This window comes from Delphinapterus leucas, chromosome 9 (genome assembly GCF_059928025.1).
Source record: "Delphinapterus leucas isolate spDelLeu-1000000601 "Yukka" chromosome 9, BTC_Dleu_Yukka2, whole genome shotgun sequence".
Lineage (NCBI taxonomy): Eukaryota > Metazoa > Chordata > Mammalia > Artiodactyla > Monodontidae > Delphinapterus > Delphinapterus leucas.
In genome coordinates, this window is record NC_143137.1 from 25,053,397 (window position 1) to 25,076,753 (window position 23,357).

Consider the following 23,357-nt stretch of genomic DNA (forward strand, 5'->3'; position numbering starts at 1 on the left):
GCCTCACTCACCTCACCCTAGTTGTGGCCCTGTGTTTCCACCAGGACATTTGGTCGGTAACTCAGGATAGTTGTATCTACCTTGAGTCAAGTCTCCTCTCACACTGTTGCTCTCCGTTTCTGTGAATGTCATCACGTTTTACCTGGTTGCCAAAGCCAGAAATCTAGGGCATCCTGGACCTGCCTTCACTCTTTCCCTTATCCCCATCTCCTTAACCATGTAATCAACAATCATATTTTGCCTCCTTAGCTCTTTAATATCTTTCTTCAGAGTAAGATAAGACCCTCATAATTTCTTTCCTGAATTGCTATAATCGTCCTCTATTCATTTTGTATCGTTATGTCCCCCCATCCTTCCCTAGTTATATGGTTGCAGCCAGAGAAATCGTTCTAAAATGCAAATCTGGTCATTCCCCTTGACTACTTAAAATCCTTCAGTACCTCTCCACAGCCTAGGATAGAATCCAGAATCCTTAGCAAGACATATAAGAACCTTAATCATTTGGCTCTATTAAACCCTTCATTTCCATCTTCTGCCACTAACCAATTAAGACCTTTGCTGGAGTACTTGCAGGGCCGTAAGTGGGCTATTTCCTTACAGCTTTGAGCCTTCTAGTGTGCTATTCCATCTGCCTGAAATTCTCTTCCTTTAAAATTCAGTTCATAGGTCACCGTCTCCAAGAAGTCTTCCAGCTGTTTACAGTCTGAGCTAGGCATCCATTCCGTCTGCTCCCTATCATTTAGTGCTTCCCTCTCATAGCTTTTATACTACTTACTAGTAAGTCTGCTCGCCATGCCGTGAGCTCCTTGGGGGCAGGGACTATATCTTTTAACCCTTTGTCTCTAGTGCATGATACAGTTCTTGGCACAAAGTGGGTATTTCCCAAATTATAGAAGATATCAGTCTAGCGATCATTTTTCTTTTCTTATTTATAACATAAACAACATTTCCTTTAAAAACATTTTCATATATTACTAACCTTGTATTGGGGTAGTTCATGATGTGTTGTATTGGCCTAGAATTTGTTATCCTTGAATATAGACACCTCAATCCCTCCCTACCCTACCCTACCCGCTCCTGGAGAAGTTACCCCATCCGGCTAATCCTAGTAGGAACAGAGATCCTTAAAAATCATGACTTTTTCTGGGTGGGAGGGAGGGGACGCTGCCCTGCAGATGCTGGACCTGCCGGCGCCAAGGGTGCAGCTGCCCTGCTTGCACCTGTGACACTGGGGCAGAGAGGGAACGGCTACTTCTACACTCAGTGCTCAGAACAGTGGGCACTAAGAATGGTTTGTAGCCATTAGCAAACAAACAAACAAAAATCATGACTTTACATAGGAGATCCATGAGGCAAGACCAGGGGTGCAGGCAGCTAGAGTTCAGCATCAGACAGGACCATAAAAATTGTTTCTCATTCTTAAGCTTAGACCTCCAGATACAAGACTTTATCAAAGCAAGAGACCATTGTTGGCCAGCTTAAATGCCTCTGGCTTAGGAGCTGGACAGAAATTGCATGGACATCTAGTCCAGGCAAGGAACCTAGAGGGGCAAACATATCTCAAGGGTCTGATTGACCCAGATTAATACAATTTAACAGCAAATGTGTGACAGCATCATTAAATCTAACTAAGTTTGCCTAAGCAGAATCCAGATGAGACACAAAGATCTAAAAATAAAATAGTATATTTCAACACTCAGGAGCTTTCTTGATCACTTTAAGGCATGCTAAGAATTTTCCATAGATATGACAGTTACGAGGCAATTAATGGAACACTTTGCAAATCAATTGCAGAAAAAGGAGGAAAAAATGAGTAAGAAACAGCTAAAGTAAAACATGAAACTGCTATAAATATAGATAATAGCTTCCATTAAAAGTGTCTTCCAACATTGGAAAGTTTAATCACAGTTACACTCAAATCGTTGGTTACACTCTATTTCACAGCTCTCCAGCTTGGGAAAATCTATGCAACATTAAACATGATAGGTTCAATGTTTTTTATAATATCTGGTCAGCAGTGGAAAATTTTGTTAGCTAATTTTATTAACAAGTCTTAGTTTCATTTAATTTTAACAATAACAATTAAAAAGCAAGTACAATTTTTTTTAAATCCATAGACAACCTTTAAAATAAGATTAGACTGGCCTATGCAAAAGTAGATCCTAGAATATAGTAGAATTGAATTTCTGGAAAAAAATAATGTGTTTTCCTATTTGAAAAAGACAAGTTTAACTTTTACCTCAAGCCGTACACCAATATAAAATCACAGTGAGATCAGATCAGGGTCTTATGTGTAGTAGCCAACCATAAATCAATTATTTAAAAAATGTAGATAATGCATATCTAATCTGTAGAAGAGGAGGAATTTTTCTAAACTTAAAGGAACTGAGGGAAAAAAATCACATAGGGAAATAATAGATTTAACTAAATAAAAAGCTTAAACACTATGAACAAAGTTAAGGAGAAATGGGGAGAAAGATTTGCTTCAAATACAAAAGAAAACATTAATATATTGAATATCTATAATGGTTATACAAATTTCTAACAACCTCCCTCAAAATCCTAAAATATCAATCAACAAAGAACATATTCAAACAATTCACACAAGAAACTGCACTTGACCATGAAAACAATTAAGCTTTAGAAGTGATCGATTAAACATAACTTGAGGCATCATTTTTCACCTATTGAATTAGAATATATATGCAGGAGAAATATTTTGGGTTGATGAGAGGGCAGAGAGATGAGAGTGCTCCTTTATATGGCTGGCAAAGAATTAAATAGGTTATAAAATAAAGAAAACTTCCTGGAAAATAACTTGCCAGTTATTCTCTTCTTACACTTTGGTTCAGAAGTACCTCTTCCAAGAGTTTTACGCTAACAATCTGAAGTAAAAAGTATCTGTGCGTGAAGATTTCTGTTAAGGCTTTTACTGTTAGAAAAAATACACAAATGGCAGTAAAATGGAATATAATATAGGCATTAATATTACAGTAGTTTAATGAAAAGAGAACATCCTTTTAAGTATAAAATGCAAATCCTATACATGGTGTGATGGATAGGACATACATATACCAAAAGACTGAAAGAAGAATGCTGGTCTGTTAAAATGAGTGTGTATGGTTGGTAGCTTTATTATTAATTACTATTGTTTTCTTGTATTTTTCTCTATCTCCTTGATTTTCCAAAAGGGGCATTTATTATTTTCAAAATCAGGAAAATAAACATTGCTAATAAAAGGATTCGGTTGAAAATGGATCACAAGGGAATAATGTTAATATAACACTTCCTATTATTTACCAACCTTCAATAAATCAGCAGATTCTTTGTACCCATGTTGACAATTTGGTTTCTTGTCTTGTCACTTGTTATTCCAGTCAGTGACTACCGTGATCTTTAGGGGAGATGCCATATCTAATTAACATTAGTGAAGTTTAAGGCAATTATTAAGTTATTTACTTCTCCAGCCAACTCTTCCCTGTTGAGGGCTTGGGTAGTGGAGCAAGGGGAGGGGAACACCATTCTTTGTGATCATTTCATGAGGGGTGGTTAAATAAACCAATCATTAGGCTACAAAAAGAATTTGCCCATAAAGTATGACCTACTAATTTTCTGATCTTGCGTCTGTTTTACAAGGTTGATATTTGGAAGGCGATTATTTTACTTTTGTGGGATTTGACATTTGTTAGGAATCAACTCCTGAAAGAATAAATGCATTTAAAGTAACCTTAACTAAATTCAGAGTTAGTAAGGAACTCTTCCATGGTAGGGAAGAGAAAAATTGCAGCTGGTGTTGTTAGGACAGTGTAAACTCCTATATTCTGCAGTTAGGAGAAGCAATGGAAGTAGTTTTTGAGATTCTGAAATATTCTCAATTTATTGTTCAGGGCCACAGTATTTTCCCATTATGTGCTGCTGGAAGAGTTCACCCTTCCCAGGATGGCATATTGAACACATCTTCCAAGTGGAGAGTTATACTGTGTCCTGAAGACAGACAGCTCCCTTCCCAACACTTTTTTTTTTTTTTTTTTTTAATACAGGTCACCCAATGTTGCCAGCAAAGACATAGGGAGTGGCCTTAGCAGTCACTATCCTTGGTGGGTGACAACTAGAGGCCTTTGGGACTCAATGATGAGGCATTTCCTCACCATTCTGTTTGCCTCTTACTCTACAGCAAGTCTGTGTATCTGTCATTACTACAGAGTTTGATACAATTATAGCAAAACTTCAAAGACTGCAGTGTGAGCATTTAAATGCTGGTTCTCAGGGGTGTCTTCTGACTTTAAAGATACAGAGAGTGTTGGTTAGGCCTCCCACTCCTCTGTCAAGGCCCTCCTCCCAGGGAAAGCCTGACGTCCTCTTGTGATTAGGCAACATGGCCTTTTCCATCCCCGGCTTTCACTTCTGGCCCCATCTCCTCCCAGCCTGTTTCTCCCTCCCTCAGAGTACCAGGGCTTTTGTCTTCTCTCCATCCTACCCCACAACTGCCATGGAGAAAAGCTTCCTACATTCCTTTACCCTCAGATCCAAATATTAGTTCATTTATAGTAAGATTTCCATCATTCTTGGTTCCATTTGCATTTAAAAGGCCCCAAGGGTCTGAGTAGCCTACAGGATTAAATTCTGATAGAGTAGAATTCCTTGGGTTGTCTGGAGAGTCCTGTGGGGATTGGTGCCCCTTCCTATCCAGCTGGCTCTTTTCTTGAACAAGGACGCATAATGAAATTGATCAGCTCCACTCTTACACTCCTGCTCCCATGCTCACCTTCTCCCTTCCCAGTCTCATCTCTACAGGTACACAGGCTGCATCTCAGTGGGCCCAAGTGGGATTTCATTTCTCCAATATTGTCCATAACTGAAGTTTTGGTCCTTCTGGCCAGCGCTAGTAGCAGTAGCAATAAATTCAGAAGCAGCTCCAACACAAGAATTTGTCTTTGCTTTGACTGCCTTATTTACACAATTAGAGCTTATCTTTTATTGTTTCCTCTGGCCAGCTTCTTTATAATAACCTACTTTATAGAGAACCTCCCACCTCACAGTTCCCTGTCCTTGTCATCTTAAACAGAGGAAAACAGACCCCCCCCCCCAAATGATATTCAATCAGTCCAACAACGGCGATAGATACATATATCCTCTCAGAGTTCAGTCATATAGCAAGAGTTTTACTCCTGATAATTCAGAGACTTCTCATATATTTGGTATATACATAACTTGTATGTATATATACAAACACAAAGAAGTATTGAGTTATTATTACAAGTGAAAATACAATCTACAATTGTTAGTGGGATAAATTTGCAGAGGTAGATCTACTTCTGGCCAGTCCCTCCCTTTTTGTAAATATCCTTTCCAGCCACACTACCCCCAATCACACCCCACACACACTCTATTGTCATTCTCTATTTCATTATCTTGAGAGTGATTTTGTTGAGGCCAGAACCATGACTTATCATTCAGTTGGGAAACTGAGGCTATTTGGTTTCGTTCTACCCATAAGTAAATTTTCTTCTATTAGTCATATAAAATAGACCCTGTGCTAAGTATCTTAAACACATTGTCTTGTTCCGTCATCACAGTAACTCATTACTGTAGTTGGCATAGTTCCTATTTTACAGGTAAGGATATCAAAACTAAGGATGGTTGTTACCTGTCTCAGGTCGCTATTGTGCAGCAGGGCTCAGGGAGAATTCTGTAGTCACATGGTCAAGGAATACGCTTTATTGGAGAATCTTACAAGCCAATGTCGGCAAGAGAAGAACATGCTCCTGGAGGCTCAACATCCCACAGAGCAGTGGATAAGGAGCAACCCCGTGCTGGATACAGAGTGGGCTTATGTTCTAGTGGAAGAACATTGCCCTAACTGCTCTCTTCTTACGAGGCCAGGGTATGAGCTTCTTGTTAAGCTAGTGCAGATATATTGTTTTGGATGACAGGTAATCTGCATTTAGTCGTCAGCAATGTGAGAAAACCAGCTGCTCCAAATCTGGGCACCCTGGAACCCAGGGCGAAGTTGTAGCCCCTCTTCTGAGAACACTGTGACCCTAACCCTTGGGAAAAGTGAGGGCTCCAACTCTAGCTATTTTATTGTTCAGGTGATTGAAAGAGCATTTAGGGTTACTTTTTGAAAATTCTGCTTCATACCCCAGTCACACAGGTTGTAAGTGTGTGTGTATTAAATGAATGCAGAATTTAAACCCAGATCTCTGTGACTCCAAAACTGATATGCTATCCATTGCCTATAATACTTAACAACCTTCTATTTTCTTCTTCTTTATCCACAACTTCTGAAACTCTCTTTCATTGCCATCCCGCTCAGCTCTATTTCGCCACAGGACAACCACACATCTGCCCTTAAATCTTTTTTTAAAACCACAGGAAATATTTATTTTAAGTGAAAATATCCTTCTAAATCTTAGAGACTCCTTTTACCTTTTCTCAGTGATACCTAGGGTTCTATTGATCACTGAATAGATGATGAATAGACCTTTCTTGGGAAAGTTTCTTCATCTAAAAGTACTGCTCTCTCTTGCATTTATAGGGCAAGAGAGGAATCATAGTATTCGTTTGCCTTGAGACTCCCATTCTACCACCATCACTAGAAAATTACCCTTCTTTAAAAGTCCATGCAGTCCTTATATATTAATGCCACTCTCCCCCAATTCTTGTTGGCATCATTTATTCCCATTTTAAATATTGATTTTTCTTGATAACTTCAATTGCTAAACATATAACTTCTCCCATTATCTCCTCATTAGTTTTGAAATTAATCTAAGCATCATATTGCAACGATTTTCTTAATCCTAATAAATTTTCCTTCCAACCCTGTTCAGCTACACATTGGCATGGGTATATTTAGGACCTCTGTATTATCTGGTGTGTTTTTTAGGGTTCTCCAGGGAAACAGTACCAATGGTATATATAGAGAGGTTTATTTTAAGGAATTGGCTCACATGATTTCAAGGGCCGGCAGGTCCAAAATCTGTAGGCCAGGCCAGTGAGCAGAGGCCTGGCAGGCTGAAAAGGGTTGAAGTTATAGTCTGGAGTCCAAAGCCAGACTGGAGACAGAATTCCTTTCTTCTCTGGGGAATCTCAGTGTTTCCTCCTAAGGCTTTTTACTGATTGGATAAGATCTGCTCACATCATGATGTGAGCTCACATCACATCTGCTTTACTCAGTCTACTGATTTATACATTAATCACAACTAAAAATTACCTCACAACAACATCTAGACCAGTGTTTGATCAAACAGCTGGACCCCATCCCACAGACCATTCAAGTTGACACAGAAAATTTAATATCCCATTTGGTGTTTGGTATGGTTCTGCCTTTGAGATTATTAATGACACTCTCCTGATTTGATTTTCTTCCTGCTTCAGGGGCCACTCTTCAACTTTCTTGTCTCATTGTTCCTTTTTTTGGATAGCTCCTCTAAATATGGCTACCAAGATTTGATCCTTTGCTTTTCTATTACTCATTCTTTCTTCACAATCCCATATACTCCCAAAGTATCAATATCACCTGTGACCCTTAGATCGTGTTCTCTTTTGCTTTGTTCTCACTTCCTTCTACTCATGAGGGCCCCTTTAATTTTCTGGAAAATATGAATGTATATTTTCAAGACTTACCTTCGTATGACATTTTTAGAGTTCCCACTCCTCATAGGTTTAATTGGCAATTCTTCCTTTGTACTCTAACGGTACTCTAAATATATGTATCAGAGAACCTGCCACAAAGACTTTAATATGTGTCTCCTATTGGATTTAGTGCAGAGAGTTAAAAGGCAGGCTACAGAATGGGACGGGACATTTACAATGTACATAACAATCAAAGTGCTTGTATATAGTCTGGAATACCTATTAAGAAAAAAGTCCTACAAAGCAATGAGAAAAAGGCAGACAACCCAATAGGAAAAAAACCCACAAAACAACCATGTAATTTGAATATATACTTCACAAATTAAAAAAGTTAAAATGATTTTAAATTCCATTAATAATCTAGGAAATTCAAGCTAAAACCACAATAAGGTAGTGATATCTACCTTATCTACCTTTTGAGAATGGCTAAATTTGCACAAACTGAGACTATCAAGTATTGGTAAGGATGTAAAGCTACAAGGATTATTGTATCCTGCTGGCAGGAGTATAGCTGGCTCAACCACTCTGTAAACCAGATAGGCATTTTCTGTTGTGCTTGAAGACATTCATACGGGCCAATCTACCAGTTCCATTCCTAGTTATATACTCAATGGAAATACACATCCATTTGTAGCAGGACATATATAAAAGAATGTTTATAACCATAATGTGCATAATAGCCAAACCAGAAATAACCCAAATGTTCATCAATGCTAGCATAAATACACAAATGATAGTGTCTCCATATAGTGAAATACTATTCAGCAATGAAAACAAATGAATTACACATAACCATAACAGTGAAGGTAATTCTCATAAGCAAAATCAAAAGTAACCAGGTAGATAAACTGATTCCATTATATAAAGTTCAAATGGGGAAATAAGAATGTTTGATTTTATTTATATAAAGTTCCAAAAAAACCAGGCAAAACTAAACTAACAGGTTTAAAAGTGCACATCATGCACATTTAGGTGGAAATGATAAGAAGTAAATCAAGGAAAATATCGTCAAACTGGTTACCTTTAGACAAGAGGATAGATTCGTGATTGGGAGAAGGTACAGAAGGGTCAATGATGGCACACAGGGTGGAGAGCAGTTGTCTGAAACTGGCAGCAGTGCTCTATCTCCTGACCCATGTGGTGATTACCCAGCAATAATTCATTGAAGTCTATGATTAGGCTTTGTTCAGTTTTCTGTATGTGTATTATATTTTATAGTGAAAATCTCTCTATCTATAGATATATAAAGATGAAAACAGGTAGAAGTGAGCTAGTGGAGTTGTAGGGTGATAGGCACCCTGACGGGGACGAGGCAAGCCAGTGATTTCTGGCTCGTTTGTCACATGCTTTGGGGCTGAAGGAATTAGTACCACATTAGTCTGGATGTCATGTATTGTTTTCCACTGAGCTCACAGTAGAGAAAGGTAATCAAGGGTGACAGGAAAGTGCTGAGCTTTTAGACTTCAACAACCTGGGACTAACACAGTCAGGCTAACAAGAATGCACAGAACATAAGGTGCATGGGCTCCCAGTTCTCAAATGAGTAGAAAGAAAAAACCAAGCAGGCTTTCCCAGACATTCTTTATCCACATAATTCTGAGAACCTGCAATGTTGGTCACATTTGACCATGAATCCATCCCTCTTGTCATGGATCCGGTTCCATATTCTGGAAAGCAGCAGAACCTCTCCAGGTCAGACTCTTCAGATGCTGCCCCTGCACAGGGCACTTAGTGGTTTTTTTTTTTGTTTTTTTGGTTTTCTCGGTATGCGGGCCTCTCACTGTTGTGGCCTCTCCCGTTGCAGACCACAGGCTCCGGACACGCAGGCTCAGCGGCCATGGCTCACGGGCCCAGCCGCTCCGCGGTATATGGGACCTTCCTGGACCGGGGCACGAACCCGTGTCCCCTGCATCGGCAGGTGGACTCTCAACCACTGCGCCACCAGGGAAGCCCCTACTTAGTGGTTTTTGATGCCCTGGATGGAGTTGCGGTGCAGTTAAAGTCTGACAGGCCTACAGACAGGGGGACCACCAAGCCACCTTCTCTTGATAACTTCAGTGTGTTGCTTGAGGACGCCTCTGCCCCAGGTGCAGAGCTCTGCCCCTCTCCCTAAACCTCATCTATCAAAGTGAGGAGGGGGATATTCTCTTCCATAGCATCATGTCAGAAAGAAACAAGTCATAGCAAAAATCACTGGGAGCCGAGTGGTAATACACAAAACAGGCCATTTCCCCAAGCTGAGCCCATGTGCCAGGAGAGACTCCAACATCCGTCACCGTCTGCTGACACTACCTCCACTCTCCCTTCAAGAATCAGGTGCTAAGTCCATAATCTCAGCCTAGATCATCCACTCCATTATGGTGGGTGTGCTCAAAAGGACTCCCTTTATTTTTTCTCTCTGATCTTCTCTTTATCTCCTTTCCCTCCATCATTGCCCCACTCCCATCCCTTCTGCTCACCTTCCCTTTATCCACATATACTTACGTGCCAGGCATTGTGCTAGGCAATGTAAAACACGGTAGCAAAAAAATGCAACACGTTCCTTCTTTCATGAAGGTCACAATTTCCTGACTCCTGGCCTTAGTGTGGATTATCTAACAACCTCAGAAATGTTTGAATAACTATCTCACAGAAAAGGGAATGCAGTCCAAATTTATTTTCTTCCAGGGGGACTTTAGTCTACTATTAACTCATAATTCATAGTAAAAAGAGCAATGGGAGAGAAGGACCCGCCCAATTACCTAAAGACCATAAGTCTTTCCAACAAAAGCGACTAATGTCTAGGCCCTTGCCTGGGCCAAAATACCCTGTTTGTGTAACATCTATCATATGTAACATATTTAAACGCTTGGTTTAATTAAGAAAGGAACATTGGCTTCTAAAAAGTAAATACAACACATACTTGACATTTGATAAGTTCTACAGGTGAACAGTTAAGTAGAGATATGAGTGGAGGGAGAGAAGTATCAACAGAAAAGGGAGAAAATGACACCTTAAAGAAGAGAAGAGAAAGGCTTACTAAATTCTGAAATGTTTTCACACTTTATATTGAGAGCTGAAGAGAGTGATTACTTTATCTCTGCCCTTTGAAAGTCTAATTGTTTAACAGAAGCTTCAGCTCTCCAGCTGCTCTCATCTCAGAGACTTCACTGGGGATGAGTCAACCACAGCACCAAACAGGGTCCAATAGGAGATAAGGCGGCAGTACAGACCAGACCAACGTTGACCTAAGGCTGGTTGAGTTTAAATTAGGACCTTGCCTGGGTGTTTTTCAATCCCACAATAACCCAGTTGTGTTGGAGTGGAGAGTCGATAAAACTGAATTAAGCAAACACGGAAATCCAATCTCTCCCCTGGGCAGGAGTCCCTGCTTTTCTTTTCACCATTCTTCTCACCACTGTGGTCTGATCCTTTAGTATATCCTAGGGCAGGGATCACACTCTTTTTCAGTAAAGGGCCAGATATCCCAGCCTTTCAGGCTAGACAATTTTCTTTGCAACTACTCAGCTTTTTCATTGCGGCCCTGAAGCAGCCAGAGATAATATGTAAATGAATGGGTGAGGCTGTGTTGCAACAAAACGTCGTTTACTCCAACCGTGGCAGGCAAGAGGAGTGTGGACCATACTTTGCTGACCCCTGTCCTAGTGACTAAGACTGACAGCCTTGAGTCCCACTTAAAGCTGTCGTTACGACATTTATAAGCTTCACCAAGTCTCAACCTCTCTCGGTAGCTATTTGCTCATCTGTTAATTGGGGATAGTAATGCCTGCCTTACGGTAGCCAGAGAATTAAATCGAATCATTTATAAAAACCGTCCAAACACTACCTGATTCGTATTAAGTCTTCAGTAAAGGGAAGGTGTCTTTAATACTCACTCACTAATTCATTTGTCCCTTCATTCATTCCATGAGTTGGCAGACATTTAGTGAGTGCCTATCATGAGTTACGTATTTGGTAAGGCTGGGATACCAGAATAATGTCTATCCCTAATCTAAGGACTCACATAGTATAGGGGGGAAAATGAACATGTGAATAAGCATTTATAGTGTAAGATCAGTGCTAAGGAAGATACCATAATTCAAAAATGCTTTGAAAAATAGGAAGGGTGCATCTAGTTTAGCTGTGAAGCTTCCTGGCTTTGAATGATGCTCTTTACACTTAGAGCCATTGAAAATTTATTTCTCTGTATTGGGTTTGGGATAGCTCATAAAATCTAAGTAGAACATATTCATAAAGTGGGGGGAATGGAGGATTACCCATGAGAATCGACTAAAAATAATGAATGCAGGGAATGAAGGAGAAAGGGAAAAAATAATCTCCAAGGTTAAAAAAATGTGTCTTTGTGGAATAACTGCCTGGATACTAAACCTTTTTTTTTTTTTTTTTTTGTGGTACGCGGGCCTCTCACTGTTGTGGCCTCTCCCATTGCGGAGCACAGGCTCCGGACGCACAGGCCCAGCGGCCATGGCTCACGGGCCCAGCCGCTCCGCGGCATGTGGGATCCTCCCGGACCAGGGCACGAACCCGTGTCCCCTGCATCGGCAGGCGGACTCCCAACCACTGTGCCACCAGGGAAGCCCCTAAACCATTTTTGATTCGAAATATGGATTTGAGGAAGGGTCATCATTCAAGCTAATGAGCCCCTGAACTTACTATCTGAGAGGGATCTTCCTGTATCTGCCTCTAAGAAGGCAGATGTATGTATCTAGCAATTGAAAGTAAAACACAAGTCAGCATGATGCCTGGAAATCTGTGTTCCTGGGAAAGAGGCAAGGTCCCTGCTCTGTCATAAGTGATTGGTTCAGGAGGAAACTCCTAAAATCTCCAAATCTTTGAATTCCAGCCAAGCTTTTCTTTTCCCTGATAAGGAATAGGTGCTCAGATAAAATGCGTGCACAGTACTTTCCGTCCAGTTTGTAATCTCATGTGAACGTGTCACTGTGAGGGGCGCATCTGTAGCTGCGCGGTCATCGGGAGAGCAGCTCTGGTGGACTCGGCTCCCGTGATGGGCAGATGGCTGCAAGTGGGCAGCAACTTTCAGGGGCTGTGGACATAGATGGTGGACAGCTGTCTGAAGAGGGGCAAAGCTGGTGGAGAAGACAAGCCTGCTGCCACAGAGCAGTAGAGATCACCTTTGGTTAAGTAATGACGTATCTGATGGGGAACCCTAAAATAATGGTGCGGGCATGTTGTCAGGGGCTGGTTGTTCTGCACAAGGATGTGCTGAATATGAGGCATGATCAACATAGGAGTTAAGAAGTCAAAACACCGGCTGCCTAACCTTTTCTTTTCTCTACCTGCTCACTGTTCCTTCAAATATTTCTAAAGTACTTATGTATTAGTTCCAGAATCACTTCTCAGTGAATTCTAAAGATAAGTGAGTTTTTTTCTTGTCCCAAAGCAACCATAGAAGCGAAAGAGGCAAAATATTGTACTGTAACTCAGATGCATGCGTGTTTGTGTGTGTGTGTGTATGTGTGTGTGTGTGTGTGTCTGTGTCTGTCTGTGTGAGGGTTTGTAGGAATTACTAAGGGCAAATTGATAACATAAAGAGGAACAAACATTCCAGGTGTCAGATGTCTGTGCTCTTTTGAAAAGCACTGAGGGTGTTGCTCTTACCATGAACGGTACCTGAATATTAACAAAAAGTTAGAAGTAACAAATATTTACAGAATTGGTTACCCCCTTGCGTCTTCCTAAGCAAAGCACACTGCTAATAATGTTAGTTGGCAGTACACCAGGGCAGATAGACAATGATAAAATGGGTATATTAGGGGCAAATAGCTTACTGACGAGTTCTAAATCTAAAACACCCCTTCCTTAATTAGCTTATTAAATAGATTGTATCGTAAGGCACAGAAGAGCAAGACCTCACTATCAGAAAGAAATAACTGGAAAAATATACACACAAATATTTAATGTATGTATATTTATTGCATTTCCTCAATTCTATTATGATTTATTACAAAATAAATTTGATTAAGAATCATTTTTTTCTGGACCTAATAGGTATTAAAGATACATAACAGCTAAAAAGCAAGTTCCAGTTATTTGGAAACTTCAGTATGTGGCAATAAGTGTTTCTTGATCAAGGAAATGTGTGTTATATATATATTGTTGGCACTCTTGTTGAAGGACGAGCAAACTGGCCAGGCAAGACTAGAGGTGAGCTTATAAACTAAGGAGACAGTCTTCTACTGACAATCTCATTGTCAGTGGGCAATAAATAGCCACCAGTAGGGAACTTGCCAGTGTATAGTAGAGGGTGTGCCACTCATGCTATAAAAAACTTTGGTTCCAGTTCCATTTGTGCCTCTATGTGACCTGAGGCAAGCCTTCTATACAGTAAGTTCCATCTTTAATTAGACCCTCTGAGAAAAATAGCCCCTGGATGTATAGACAGGGTTTTATCACCCTATTTTATACTCTTTCAGCATCTCCTACTTCTCGCTTATAGCAATTATTACAATTATAATTCAGTTATTTGTATAATTATATATTAATTATGCAATCTAGTGTGGATCTCATTCATCACTCCCTCCAGCTTCTACCTCAGTGCCTGGCATATGGTTGATGCTCCCATTATATTTATTGAGCAAAGAAAATTATTTCACTCTCTAGGCACCAGTGTTTCCATTAGTAAGATGAGAACATTATACTAAAAGATCTCAGCAGAGCCCTTTTCACCCTAAAATCCTGTGATTAATTTTATTTTAATGTATCCTCATTTAAAATTTTATATCAGAGGAAATTCTAGGTTTTAATGATAAATTGTTTGTTCATGCATCCAAAAATAATAGTAGGGAAAGATTTCCTCTAATATGCGCATTATATATGGTAATTTTAGAGGTATAAAAATTAGCTAGTGAACTAATTTTTAAAAATGGACTAGCAGAGTGTTCTCCATTGGACTATAAGCCCCTTGAGGGGAGGGATCACGCTTTACTCATCTTTTTGATTCTAGTTTCTAGCATAGACCCTGGCACGCATCTCTATTGAATTAATAAGGGAGGTTGAGTGAATAAAGTAGTAGGAAAATAGAAAGAAACAACCAATGTAATGGAGAGCTTTGTAAGCAGAAGTCTCAGGAATTTGAAGGAAAAACAGGACTAGATAAACGTACGCAGGTGGGAAGCATTAATGAGAATGCTTTACAGAGTATCAGACACAGACATTTCTGATTTTAGAATCAGTTTTCAAATTGTTATTTGAAAAAATCGTATTTTTTATCACCTGCATTTAAGACAGTGGAGGAGACCTAGTGCTTGATGGGAGGCCTCTCTACCCCCACTGTGAGTCAATTTTGAAAAACTCTTTCTATTCCTGAAATTGAGATACTAGATGCAACCATAGCCAGGACCTGAGTATCAGTCAAAAGGAAGGCAGCAGACGCACACTGAAGAGGCATAAAGTTTTCCAGGTGCCTGAGTACCTCTTAATGGAAGATCACTTACAAAATAAATGTTGACGGGTTTTTTTAATCTTTTTTCGGGTTGTGTATTCTAAGGAATGCTCTCAGTTTATCAGAAAGAGGAGACCCACTGGTTTAAAAGTGCCTTAAGAAGTTCAAATAAAGATATTTCCTTCGCACTATATTATTATTTTTCCTCCCCTTGCCTGGAGAATCTTTCAGAATCAACAAATTTTTCCTCCCAACTTCACACAAACGTAGCACTCAATGGCTCTTCAGGGATGAAAAGCTGGATTTACTCAAGAATTTTAATAGGACCAAAGATACTTCAAACTCAGATTCCTCCATGATATTATTTGATTATTTTCCTTGAAATCAGGACACCAGTCTATATCTATTTATCACTATTAACATGTAAAAGATACTACTTAAATATAAAAAACAAAGAGGAAGAGCAGAAATCAATATCTTTTTTTAGATCTATGTAGCTCCTATGCCCAGAAGCAGTTTTCAAAGAGAAGTGATCAAATCACAATGTTAAATATGAAATCTTAGTGTTGAGCGTGTTTGGGTTTCATCAGTGTTGCTGCTTCAAACCAATGACACCCACTAATACCTTTATCGAGGAAAAAATAAATCAGTAAGTCACTTAACTGGTTTGATTTTAATCATCCCTAAATTTCCAAGCCTTATCCTTCCAGGGCGTCCCACTTCCCACATTCATGTCATGACACCCATAGAAAGTGATGACATTTACACGGCTCCCTGGGACAAAAAGAAGAGGCTGTTTGAGCCTGAGGGGATTGGCCTGGAAGTTCCTTTCCTCTTCTCGTACCAGGGCATGGACCTGAAAGCTTGACCCACATCCATCCATGCATTTACAGCACATCAGTGACTTTAGATCTCTGGCTAGCCATGTGACCAGAACTCCGATTCATTTATTTTTTTCTTTTTCAGTTATTTGTCCTGACCCAGGTTTTGCACTCAGTTATGTACTAACCTAATGACAATTGCTAGATGACTTTCACCTATGTAATTTGGGTAAATGTTAAGCGACTGTTCTCTTTGCCATGGTAACTTACTTAGAACAAATGATGTTTCCTCCTGTCTGGGGGTCATGTGACCCTCCTGAGCTTGTCAGTTGCACCTCTCTCCTTTATTGTACTTATTATATTAAATTCTAGTTATTTTTTATTTTTATATTGTGAGTTCTTGGGCACCAGCAACTACATCTCATTATTTCCTTAGTACCTAACAGTTCACAGCACCTGGTAGATTTCCTAGAAATCTACATTTGATTCACTCAGCAGTCTGACTGAACATAACTGATGTGAAGCTGGCACAACTGAGATGCTTTGAATATAGATGCAAACTTATAGTTACAAATTTGGGGACATAAGCACCCACTGCAGGAAGACAATGTACTTCCTTATTTAAATGGAAAGAATCCCAAAGAGATCACAGAAAATGCTGTCACCTACATTTAAGGATTATGACTAGGGAAAAACACACTGCCTTTTATATCCCTCAGTCATTATGACACAGACAACTATAAATCCCTCTGTTGCTATTGATATTTGGGGTTTATCAAATCTCTGGTAAGCAGTACAGTAGAGCTGGAATATGGATTTTGTTGAGTCTGAAGCATGAGTAGGAGAAGGAAGTAAATGGGAAGAGGCCGGCAAGTCGAAAGATGGAATAAGAATCAGAAGAGACTGAACTGTAGTGTTTGAGTTAGGTAGAAATGATGTTCAACCCGAGTGCAGTTTATAATGCACTGAACCAGTTAATAGACTTGAGGACAAAGGTCTATATTGATACATTGAAGTTCTTTGTTCACTGTGCAGTATCAGGGAAGAAAGCTAATAGAATGCCAGCTAAGATTAGGGGAAATATTAATAATATGTAATTCTTCTCCAGAGCATCTCATAAAACCAACGACACTCTGAGTTGCAAAGTATCTTAGAGGTCATGCAGTCTACTTTTCCAGCTAATGTCTCTTTAAACTTTTATGTTTAAGACACACTTCTGAACGTTAGAAATTGGACGGTTTAAAGCACTCAAGATAACTACTCTTTGTGTGACATTGTAGAATGTGTCCCCTGTCCTGCTACATATCATGGCTACCTTGAAGAGACGTACCTTGCAAGACAGCCCTGTATATCCTGCAAGTTCATTATCTCCCCTTTGAGGTCTTTTCCTTAAACTGTCCACAAAGGGCATGAACTCTGCTTCCAACAGCAGGTATAGAGGGAGGCAGAAGTCTGACAGTCTACCCTTGTTGCTTCTTGTGGCCACATGTTGCTCTTGGATGGGTCCTGACCTCTGCCACCGTGATGCCCTTGCTGGTCTGGATGCTGTCACAGCCCAGTGGTACATAGTGCTGTTTACCTGTTACCCATTATTACTATTGTTATCATTATTATTTTAGTGATATTATATCATAAATACTGTTATATTATGAATATATTTATGTGATTATTATATCAATAATTACGATTGTTATTGTATTTCCATTATTATTTGTTCACAGTCCTTTACCTCAATCCCTTGAGGCCTGATGTTTTTTGAAGGTCTTATTGGATTTTTATTTAAAAGGCAATATGGACATATTATGTAATATCCCCAGTGGGGCATAGGGCAGAATCTCATAATTAGATACATTAATATTTTTGCAAATAACCATGTGAATACTCACATAAGTTGGAGTAGATAAAGACAGCCTCTCTCTCCTTATTTCAGGTTAGGATTTGGCAACAACTGAGTTAAACGTATTTTGGTTTTCTACCTTTTTGGATTTGGGAACTGCACATAAAGAGCTGAAATTTTGTGTTATTATTATTGCTATTGTATTTGTTATTCTTTTTGAAAATGACTGTTACAATTTACTATCCTGATTATTCTCTGCCTGGCTCCCAGTTTGCCACTATCTTGCTTAAGCTTGAGGTTCCTGGGTAGAACTTGTTACCTTGGGTGTGATATGCTAGGCTCAGAGTAGAATTGATATATTACCCTCTTGATGTTGATATTAATGCTTTTGTAGCCGAGTCACCACACTATGATTTTCAGTCAACAAAACCTTTATTTCTTTTTCATTTGTATTACTATATAATCTCACGTCCTCTCTCGTTGTTTTTGTCAGCTGGTTTTTGGAAAATAAATTTCTCCCTGTGAAATTGTTTCTCCCCACAAAATTTAATTTTTAAGTCTTGGCCCATTTTCTCAGCCTGATGAGATAATTTTGGATCCTGACTCTGACATCTCAGTATCTGATATTGCCATGCGTCAGATGTAACTTTGATTAGCATGTCTTAATCCAATTTGGTGAGAAAAATATTGAAAAGGACAGTGCCAAGAGCAGAGTTAATGTTGCTCATTAGTGAACATTAGTCAACATTATTTGGAATAGTCATTCAGCCAATTAAAATCCATCAAATTGTATGACAATTTGTATTTCTACCCTTGTCTATAAGAATATCAAAAAGATCTTTTCTGAGGTCTAGTTAAAATCCACATTCCATCTGTCGACAGATATCCCATGGCAAGTACTAGAGTAGCCTGAAAACAGAAGGAATGAAGGTGAATCTCACCTAGTTTAGTCTTTATAAAACCATGTTCCCTCTTAGTGGTTGCTTGCTCTCTCTCAAAGTCATCACAAAATCTGAACGGTAATCTGTCCCTCTGATTATCAAGTCTATAGTCTTTGGTCAAGATATAATAACATATTCCTTCTTTCCACTTGTGAAAATCAGAACATATGCTCATCTCAACTTCCATGGCACCACTTCCATTCTCCATAGATTCTCAAAGATGACTGAAAACAATTCAATGTGAAATACCTTTCTGATATATGTTAAAGATGACCATATCATTTATCATCCAAGTAAAGCTATTTTTAAAAGAGAAGGGAGGTCCATTAATAAGTATGGCAGAAAGGCAGGCATAAACTGGGACTATCTTAGGCAAACCAGGATGTTCACCAGTAAGTGAACATGGCTGAGAGTCTTTGATTCATTCAGAATTAGAAAGCACCTGTTACGGTCTCCTCGCCTGGCAAGCTTCATGCCGGCATTGGCCCTAACCATCTTTAATCAACATTTGTCTTCCACTACAGAAGAGAATAAGTAGAGCAGCACCCCACTCTCTACCCCAAACATTCACTAATCATTCCCTCTGTGAGGAACAAAGACATTGGCCTTTTTCTGGCCCTTCTGGATCTGAATGGCATGTAAAAAAAAAAAAAAAGGAGGAGGAAGATGAGAAGGAGAATATATTTTCTGCCATATATATATATATTTTTTTTCAAGTCAGCTTATTATGTGCTTTTGCATTTCCGACTCTGTATTTTACAAATATTCTCTTCTTAACTCTTTGCCCTTCTATCGAGTGCACAGATTCTCATGAAATTTGATGCCATCACAGATTCCTATTGATCTTTTTAGATATGGCTTCCTGCCCTTTTCTTTTTCCTTTTTAAAAATTATTTGCAGAAGAAAAGCTGAAATTTCCTTTTGTATAGCCTAATAAACCTCCTGAGCTCTTTTTTTTCCATTCCAGAATCTCAGCCATGGTTTCATCCTTCCCTTTATCAAGACTTTTGGAATGCTCCTTTCCTGACTTTTTTACTCTGGCTAAACTTAACATTCCTCTCACTAGCTCTCAGGAGCTTTAAGATGTCATAGACACTTTTTCCTATGGTTTTTGTCATTTTCACACTCCCAATCTACTTGACGGCCAGAATTAATTTGAAAAAATAGCACTTTTCCTCATCGTTTATTCTATGTTTAGCATAATTTATACATTTCTATTAAAAGATCCCTTTTCAGTTTTCTTTTCCTTTCAGCTTCCCAATCCCTGGAGTAGGTAAAAGTACCCAAAGAACCTATTACGAGATGTAAATTTAGAGTAATTTGGAAAATCTTAAGGTATTTATTGTGACATAAAAACCAAGTAGAGTAGGTATGTGGGCATGACATTTTAACAGTCAACAGTGATCTACCAAAACGTATGCTTTGCACACAGAACCCCCCAAAATAGGAAATGGGGCAGGCTTCTGTGACTTGGGAGCTTTCTCTCATTCAAAGGGCACATACTGATTTGAAGCAAGTTGCTAGGGAGCTCCTTTTTTGTTCTTATATTTCTGTGCTGGGGGGGGGATTTTAAGTTTACTCTCTTGGAAGGAGTAGTATGTCAGTAACACTTCGGGCACTGGTCTTCCCACTTCATTAGCTTGCTACTCTGCAGGAATGATGACTGACCAGATAGTGAGGCGGGTCAGACTCACAGCCACCAACCCATCCACTGCCGGGCAGAGACATTACCAGGAAGAGCTGGCACTTGGACTGCCCATTCTCAGGCTCTGCAGGTGTTTGATTTCTTCTTCCTTGAGGTAATGGCTGGAGCAGCATCAGCTTGGGTTGGCTGACCACAGTCCTGTGATGAATCAGGATTCCGTGGGTCCTGGGGCTAGGTTTGGGAAGGCTCAATGTATCCTTCAATCTGGTCTTTACAAAGATGCTTTTAAAACCTGATTGTTTTTAAACAATTGATACTGACCTTTGTACACTTATACTCTACTGGACAGAACCCAGGAAGTGGTGAGGGTTCAGGTAAATTTTAAACAGAAAAGTTCACCTTGGACTTTCCCTGCAAATATTAGAGGGCGCCCTAAAAGCGTTCTTTAGAGGAATGGCATTTTCATATACTTTTGTTAATTTCCTCTTGGAGCCTTAACCAGAAGTTTTAGCAGCTTGATTAGTCAAGGGCATTTTCTGAAAAAAGAATAATTATGGAGGGGTAATTGCACTAAAAGTAATTAAAACATTAGTCAGCCATACTGATTTTAATATTGTAGCAGTGTTGCCTTACTATTCAGGCAGATCAATGGACTTCAATAAAAAGTCTAGAAACGTATCCAAACACCTGTAGTCATTTAGTATATAATAGTGGTGGCATTTCAAATTAGTGGAACACAACATGCATTATTCAAAATATAGTGTTGGGACGAAGTTGGAAACATTTAAATTTAAGTTCAGTTTTTATTGTATTCTGCAAAGTGATGTTCATTTGTAGTAGGGAGTTAAATAATCTCTAGAGTTCATTGGGTGTTTATTATATACCAGGCACTAGAGCATGTACATTACATGGATTATCCCACTTATTGCTTTTAAGTGTCCTACCAGGTAGATGCTACTATTAATCATATTTTATGATGAAGAAATTAAAGCAGAGATCAGATTACCCCTCATATCAGTGGAGGCAGATTAGAGCACAGGGTTAAGGTAAGGGTTAGGCATAGCTTCACAACTCCAAGCCCCAAGCTCATTACACCTTGAAAGAACTACAAGACACCACTGGTGAATATGTATGTGTGGTTTTAGCATAGAGGAGATCTTTCAGAACTTGACACCGAAAACAAAGACCAGGAAGGAAAACATTTAACTACATACAAATTTAAAGCCTCCTATATGTCAGAAATACCATAAATGACATAATGCCATAAATGAAATAAGACAAATCAATAAGAAAATACCATAAATGAAATAAGACAAATCAACTTTAAATATGTATTCCAGAGGATGGATTAATATATTTAATATAGAGAGCTCTTTTACAAAGCTTAATACCTCAGGGAAAAAAATGGACCGTAGAGTTGAAGGCAATACACACAAAAAATGCAAATAGTCCAAAACATGAAAAATGATCAGTCTCATTAGTAACCAAATAATGCAAGTAAGACCAAGGATATTAATTCATAACTTTATTTGAAACAGTGGTAATTTGAAGACTTAACTTTTTAATTTCAGGAAATTTATTAAAAGTAATAGAATTCCATGCAGCCTTTAAAAAAATGTTTTAAGATTATAATGAAATGGCAAAGTACACAATGTGTTGACAAGTAAAAAGGAAGTATTAGGGTCCCAGTTTTGTTCATAAACAAGGCACAGATGTAACAAAAGAATGAAGCCGTGTATGTGATGCACCAAACTGTTGAAAGTGGTCATCTCTAAGTGGAGGGTTTATGGTTGAATAGTTCTCTTTTTTTAATCTTTTCCAAAAATTCTGCAATGTATATCTGTCATATTTATTTTCAGGAAACATATATATATATACACACATACTTTGTGAACTAAGGACTGAAATCCAGGGCCACTTCAGAGTATTATTTTCCTGTTCTAGTTATCTTCAGTTTACAAAACTCAATCACATACACTTTCTCATTTAACAGAAACTCAGCCCCAGGTAGGTTCCCACTACCACTTGTAATAGCTTAATTTTCTATTCCACAGATTTGGGGAATACAATAATTATTTTCCAAAAAAATCATTATTGGAATTCCTGGCCTTCCTTCTTTACTTAAATGTATTCCTCCCCTCCAATTCATTAGAGCACATCATCCATGGCTCCCCTTTTGTAAAGAACCAAAGTATTTTACTACAGTTGATCTAGAAGGCAGCCTTCATATTATACAAAGCAGTCTAGTAACCCAGTGCCCAGGTCTGAAGCATCAGATAGACTGTGGGCAGAGCTAACAGGTGATATGTGTGCTTCAAAGGTATCATCCCCAAACTTCCGGGATTAGATGACACTCTCTTGGGTCTGACAGTTTCCAATTCTGTTCTCTGCTCATCCAGTCGTGCTCATTGGTTCCAGTCGCTAGTTCCTGTCCTTCTTTGTGATTCATTTTACTTCCTCCCTCATGTCCAAGAGCAGACCATTCTCTTTATATTCTCTCTGGTCCCTGGAAAGGCATGCCTTATCCTTTCTGGAATCTGGGTTCACCACGTTTAACTTCCACTGGGAACGGCCTTCTGTGGCTCAGTGAGCCTTAACTCAGCCCATGGCTTGTGAACTGCCTGCTAACATTGTGTGGTCTCGGCCATATTATGCCATCACCTCCATTGAGCTGAATCTCACCTGCGCCTTCCTGCCGGCTTCTCTTTACTTTCCTGCTTTTTTTCTCCTTTTGAGTTCATGCACCCCTTAAAAGCTCTAGTTCCATTCAATTCTTTCTCAGCAGACAGACTAGCCTCCAGGTCATCAAGCTATTGTTTCTTCTCAAAAAATTAATATAACCAATAGCACCTCTTGACTTAATTTTAGGTCGTTGTTTCCTGCCCGAGAGAAAGATCTATAGACAGATCTATAATGAAGATCAGGGAGAAGTTTTTCCCGCTGGCTGCAGGCCTTCCTTCCAGCACCCTTGCTGTCACCCTGTGTAGGTGCTTCTTCTGCTGGTTTTACCCATCTCACCCCGCTCTGGACTGGATGGTTGGTTCACTAATTAAATGACTACATTCAAGGGTTCTGA

At 39.2% G+C, this 23,357-nt stretch overlaps 1 non-coding gene across 1 annotated transcript; it reads left to right on the forward strand.

Annotated features, from left to right (window-relative positions):
* Positions 1–1,174: 1,174 nt before the first annotated feature.
* LOC115801774 (small nucleolar RNA SNORA43) lies at positions 1,175–1,305 on the forward strand. The gene has a single exon (XR_004022106.1). It is a non-coding gene; the product is annotated as a small nucleolar RNA SNORA43 (small nucleolar RNA).
* The last annotated feature ends 22,052 nt before the right edge of the window (positions 1,306–23,357 follow it).